Source organism: Ascaphus truei, chromosome 5, assembly GCF_040206685.1.
Source record: "Ascaphus truei isolate aAscTru1 chromosome 5, aAscTru1.hap1, whole genome shotgun sequence".
NCBI classification, from domain to species: domain Eukaryota; kingdom Metazoa; phylum Chordata; class Amphibia; order Anura; family Ascaphidae; genus Ascaphus; species Ascaphus truei.
This window is the reverse complement of record NC_134487.1, coordinates 300269185-300275497: the sequence shown is the minus strand read 5'-3', so window position 1 is coordinate 300275497 and position 6313 is coordinate 300269185. Positions and strand designations below refer to the sequence as shown.

The window sequence follows — 6313 nt, the reverse complement described above, 5'->3', positions numbered from 1 at the left end:
AGCCACACCCCCATACCCCCAGCTACACCCACAGCCAGACCTGCACCTCTTGTCACAGTCGCACTGCCAGCCACACTCACATCGCCAACCACACACTCACACCCAAGCCACACTCACACTGCTAGTCACACTCACATCTCCAGCTACACCCCAGCCACACTCACACCACCAGTCACTCTCACACCACCAGCCACACACTCACACCCCCAGCTACACCCCCAGCCAGACTTGCACTGCCAGTTACAGTCACACCGGCAGCCACACACATCCCCAGACACACACTTACACCCCGAGCCACACTCACACTGCCAGTCATGCTCACATCCCCAGGAACACCCCATCCACACTCACACCATCAGTCACACTCACATCCCCGGCCACACACTCACACCCCCAGCCACACTCAAATCCAAAGTCACACTCACATCACTAGCCACACACACTCCCCCAGCCACACTCACAGCCCCAGTCACACCCCCAGCCACACTCTCAGCCCGTCACACTTACAGCCCCAGCCACACTCACATCACCAACCACACATTCGCAGCCCCAGCCATACTCACAGCCCCAGTCACACTCACATCACTAGCCACACTCACAGCCCCAGCCCCAATCACACTCACCCCCAATCACACTCACACCCAGTCACACTCACCCCCAGTCACACTCACCCCCAGCCACACACCTCCAGCCACACACACACCTCCTTTCTGTTTAATTTCTTGCAACTATCCCCCTCTCTCCGACAAGATACCTGTTCTATTTCCTTTCAGGACCGGGTGACATGAAATGGGATTAACCCTTCAGCTGCTAGCTGTGCCAGCAAGGCATGACAGCGCACTTCTGCCAGGAGAGGTGGATATTAGTGGATAATGGGGTATGACTACTAATGGGGATCCTATTGGGAGACTGGGTGTCCCTGTTACTCACGGCATTGCTGCCACTTTGGTGGCAAAGTAGTTAAATCCAGTGATCAAATTATGATAGTAATTATAAGGTTTAGAACGCCACTATTTATTTTATTTAGTAAGCTAAACCCTAAAGCAATTCTGTTCCAGTAGAATATGATTTTCTCTGCACTATGTCACCGGCTTGGGTAGTTATATTCATAGCATCACTTTATTTTATTATTTTTTAGGCTGCGCTGATAGTGCCGGCGACGGTTGCTGGAAAATCAAACAGAGATGACTTCCAGCGATCGCGACCAATCCGTCGCGACGTCGCATCGCCGGTACTATAAGCGCACGCGACGGCGGCAATGCATTTGTTTTGCCGCGGCGTCGCTGTCGCCGGCACTGTAAGCGCAGCCTTAGAAACAATTAACCTTTACATTTTAATAGTATATACGTATATAATACATGCTTTTTATTTAGAAAATGTAACTCTAAAGGGAGTTAAGTTAAATAGTCAAATATTCGGAGAGCTGGGTCCATTGCTATTAAGTAGTGTTATTACTTTCATTGATTTCTCTTAAATCAATCTTTAAGCTCGCAGAAATCCAGCAACTTCCATTACAAACTGCCCGTTTACCTAAGTATTTTGGGAAATGCAACAGGTTCCTCTGTTGATACAGCAGTGCCTCGTGTTGAGACCATGATTCCCACCAGTGTGAAAGGGGCCTCTGACAGAGGTTAAATGTACAGTGGCGGCCGCCTTTAGCCTCCTGCGGCCGTTTCCCCGCGATTTTTTAAATCGCGGGCAGATGAGGCATGTTTTCGGACGTTTTAGGCGCCGCGGGCTTTTCCAATTGTTTAGCGCTATTAGCGCTGTCTAGTGAATCGGCTGACGCGCAGTAAAGTGCGTGACAAAAAAAACCATCCCCAATTTTTGGGGGGGAAGTAGGAGAATAAAAGGGACCTCTACAGTAAATGGGTCAGTATATAGCGCTACAGATTGGCATGTAAATTCCGGATCCCCGGCCAATGGGATTGAGTAGGATTTGGAGTTAAAGCCCCTACCATTTTTATTTTGTGAGGAACATGCTGCAGACAAGATTCCCCACAGCCGGACTGGCAAAAGCAGGTTTCCATGAAGACTTACACTAGCAGTAAGAGACACAGGGTATACTGTATGCAGCCTGTCAATCTTATGGTCACCATTTTCGGGGAAAAGCCAAGGGGTCAGCAGCCCACCACTCGGATGCTTCGCTCCGTGTCAATCTCCTTGACCCCTTATGTCAAAGTATTGACGCTGCTTTCACTATCTCAGTGTCAGGAAGACTTTTCTCTGATAAAGAATGGGTTAAATCAGGAGTGCTCAACTCCAGTCCTCAACCCTCCCCCCCCCCCAACAGGTCAGGATTTCAAGATATCCCTGCTTCAGCAGAGGTGGCTAAATCAGTCCCTGCTTCAGCACACTTGGCTCAATCAGAGGCTCAGTCTTTGATTGAGCCACCTGTGCTGAAGCTGGGATATCCTGAAAACCTGACCTGTTGAGGGAAGGCAGGGGGGGGGGGGGGCGCATGGGGGACTGGAGAAGAGCCCCCCTGGGTTAAATAACAGATTTATCCTTTTACCAGAACTGCATCACCATTGGCAGATCATCTCGTTAACAATGATATTAAATAATGCTTTTTATTTTTTTTAAGATCCGCTGCCAGTGAGTGCATGTTTGAGACAGAACAGTACATGCAGCGTGAGCCAGCTTTGCAAGAGTTAAAAGCAGAATGGTTTTCCCCGACAGCGGTCTGATTAGGTCGTCATTATCAAGTGACAGGCACAGAGCAAGTTTACTTTTGGAGACGCACTAGGCAGGGACTCCTACAAACAGCAGCCAGGATTGTTTAAACAGTTGCTGTGTGGTTTGAAATGTAAAGGAAACACGCTAGAAAATCTCATTACTACTAGACTGCAGTGTCACTCCTTTTATTTATTTTTTAATGTTTGGCGATACATAATATCTTGGCCGCCTCCAACGATCGCGTTCTCCTGCATTTTGGGAATTGAGTACATTGCTCGCTAATTCTGTTACAGCTTAAATACTGGGGTTACTTAGCCAGAATCATTTTGCAGTGTCCTTAATACCTCCTGTATCCCATAAACCTTGAACTTTTACAGCTGCATTAATTGGTGCGGGAGAAATAAAGGGAGGACACCGAGACGTGATTATAAAAGGAGTTCAGCTATTACTGGAAGAAAATGCCCCTAGGCAAACAGATAAGAGACATTTACAGGTCCGTTACTGCTGCAGCAGTGCAGAGTAATGCAAAACGACATATCTTTTTCTTATGTAGCGCAGATTGTAAGGCGAACTGTGTCTAGAGTTTTACAGGCACAGTGTCTTCCTGTCTCCAAGAGCTTACATTCTAATTTTAGTTCCTTATCACTAAGCTACTCCACATATGTACTCATAAAACACAAGTCAATTAAGACGTATATGGGGGCTTGAAACAGTCCATTAGACTTCAGTGCACAACCCTTTTTAGAACTATGCATTCTATTAACTGGTAAAAACAAGCAACTTCTATAATGTTCCACATCTATCAGTGGTGGACGTAGTGTGCAAAACAAAGCATTGAATGCTTTTCCCCCTATGAAGAGATTAAGGGCCATATTTACCGAGGCTATTCCAGAAAATACCTTCCAGCTGCAGAAGATACCTTCCAGTTCCAGAAAATACCTTCCAACTCCAGAAGATACCTTCCAGTGCCAGAAAATATCTTCCAGTGCCAGAAGATACCTTCCAGCTGCAGAAGATACCTTCCAGCTCCAGAAAATACCTTCCAGTGCCAGAAGATACCTTCCAACTCCAGAAGATACCTTCCAACTCCAGAAGATACCTTCCAGTTCCAGAAGATACCTTCCAGTTCCAGAAGATACCTTCCAACTTCAGAAGATATCTTCCAACTCCAGAAGATACCTTCCAACTCCAGAAGATACCTTCCAACTCCAGAAGATACCTTCCAACTCCAGAAGACACCTTCCAACTCCAGAAGATACTTTCCAGCTCCAGAAGATGCCTTCCAGCTCCTGAAGATGCCTTCCAGATCCAGAAGATGTTTTCCAGCTCTAGAAAATACCTTCCAGTGACATAAGATACCTTATGGCCTATTCACTTCAATGGGCTAGGAAGTGTCTTGTGGAATAGCACCACTTAGTAAACATGGGCATAAAGCTGAAGTCTCACAAATTATACTTACTGCAGTTGTCATTCTGGCGAAGTTGTAGATCCTCAGAGCTCCAGTATTTTTGACCTAATAACGTTACGTTCCCGAAATAGGGAACGGACATTATTTTTCTTATTAACAGGGATCCTCAAAGCTAATGAGATGCAAAACTAACATCCGTTCTCGAAAGTAGTAGCGCTATTAACTGAGATTTTCATGTCTCAGAAACACATTCTCTGATACACTGCATTGGTCACACTTTAAGGTGCGTTAGGCCGAGCGCTTATAGTGCCGGCGACGCGACCGGTGCCGTCACCCGTCGCTTCTTCTAGTGAAAGTTGTGATTCGCTTTCCGTCGACGTCGCGGGTGACCAGGTCTTTGATTGGTTCAGTGGCTGTCACATGTGGCGACAGCCTCTTAAAAATCAAATTTGACCGGCTTCAAAAATTTGCGCCGCCAGCGTCGCTCCATCTCGCTTACTATAAGCGCTTGCGGCAGCGACAATGCATTTGTTTTCAAGCGACGTCGCGTCGCCGACACTATAAGCGCAGCCTTATTAAGGTAAGCGCTATTAACAAAGATTTTCATGTGTTACCAAAAGCGAATGCAAATCTTGTTATAATATTGAAAAATGTATCATTTTTACACTTAACTTTTTCAATTAATTATATGGTATATAATGCAATAAGGACGTTTTTTTATTAAAATACAATTAAATAAAAGGACACCCTTCATTTGTTTTAATTGTACATTAATCAAAATGAAATATTAATTTAATATTGTTAGGTATGTAAACATTACTGTATATCCATACTTGATACAGTCATTATTACATTATATACAATATTAGTTCACACAAACATTTCACTATAATCACAAAAAAATACTATAGTTTATGATGTGTTTCAGACATTTCTATGATCCAAAATATATATATCTTTGTATGACACTTGTAACTTTTTGTAATGAAAGGGTTAAGTCCTATACAGGCATACCCCGGTTTAAGGACACTCACTTTAAGTACACTCGCGAGTAAGTACATCTCGCTCAATAGGCAAACGGTAGCTCGCGCATGCGCCTGCCAGCATGTCCTGAACAGCAATACCGACACCCTACCTGCACTGAAGCTGTGCGCAAGCGGGGAGACTATAGAGCCTGTTACAAATGCGTTATTTATATCAGTTATGCACGTATATGACGATTGCAGTACAGTACATGCATCGATAAGTGGGGAAAAGGTAGTGCTTCACTTTAAGTACATTTTCGCTTTACATACATGCTCCGGTCCCATTGCGTACGTTAATGCGGGGTATGCCTGTACTCACGTTGCTTTTTGGTTATTCCAAGAAATAACTCAATGATAATCAGGATCTGGACGTGAGTACGGGCGGCTTTTGGAAGGCGCTAAATATCGCAGCATTATTATAACGTGCGAACAGTAACGGAGGTCTGAGGATCTCCGTCGTTAGGTAAACCGCTCATTACCATATGATTTGCATATGAGTAAACCTAACGTCCGCTAAAAATGTATTGATCCGTTATTTTTAAGGAAAATGCCAGGACTTCGTTGCGTTACTCACCTTTGGGGATACGCGTTATGGACATTAACAATGTTAAAAAATTAGCGACCTTGTGCGGAACTATTCCGTAGATGTATGTATGTATCTTTATTTATTCATGGACAGAGCGCTTCACAGCAGTAACACACGTGATAATCATATAAATAAAACATTATATAAATAAAACGTAATGGGAAGAAGCGCTTTCAGACATAAAAGTGACATTTAGGAAAAGGAGTCCCTGCTCCGAAGAGCTTACAATCTAATCTAATATCTGAAAACGCGAAGGAAATTTGGTCCTCTTCCTTTTTTTGTTGGCTTGTATGGCGTCAAGTAAACTTCTTTATTTTATTTTAGCAAATGTTGAGTACGTTTTGCTCATACATAGGGAGAGCTGACCTGTATGGCTGCGTCCAGGGTTGCAGCAGCCGTGCGGAGGCGCGCTGAGGCTGAGGGAAAGCGGGTGCTTTCCCTGGCCCTGGTTAGCGCGCCATCCGTGGGCGTGTCGGGGGCGGGCCAGTGACGTCACGGAGCTGGTTCGCCCTCATTGGGCAAACCGCTCACGTGACCGGCCCTGCGCTCCCGTGAGCGCTTGAATCTAAATTTTTTCTAAGACCCACGCTTCCGCAAGCGTGCGGAAGCGTGCGT

The 6313-nt window shown here is 45.2% G+C and overlaps 1 protein-coding gene across 1 annotated transcript in view; it reads right to left on the bottom strand.

The window, feature by feature from the left end:
* SOX5 (SRY-box transcription factor 5) overlaps positions 1-6313 on the bottom strand; it is a 913923-nt gene that overhangs the window by 256393 nt on the left and 651217 nt on the right. The gene's annotated exons all lie outside the window — the stretch shown is intronic.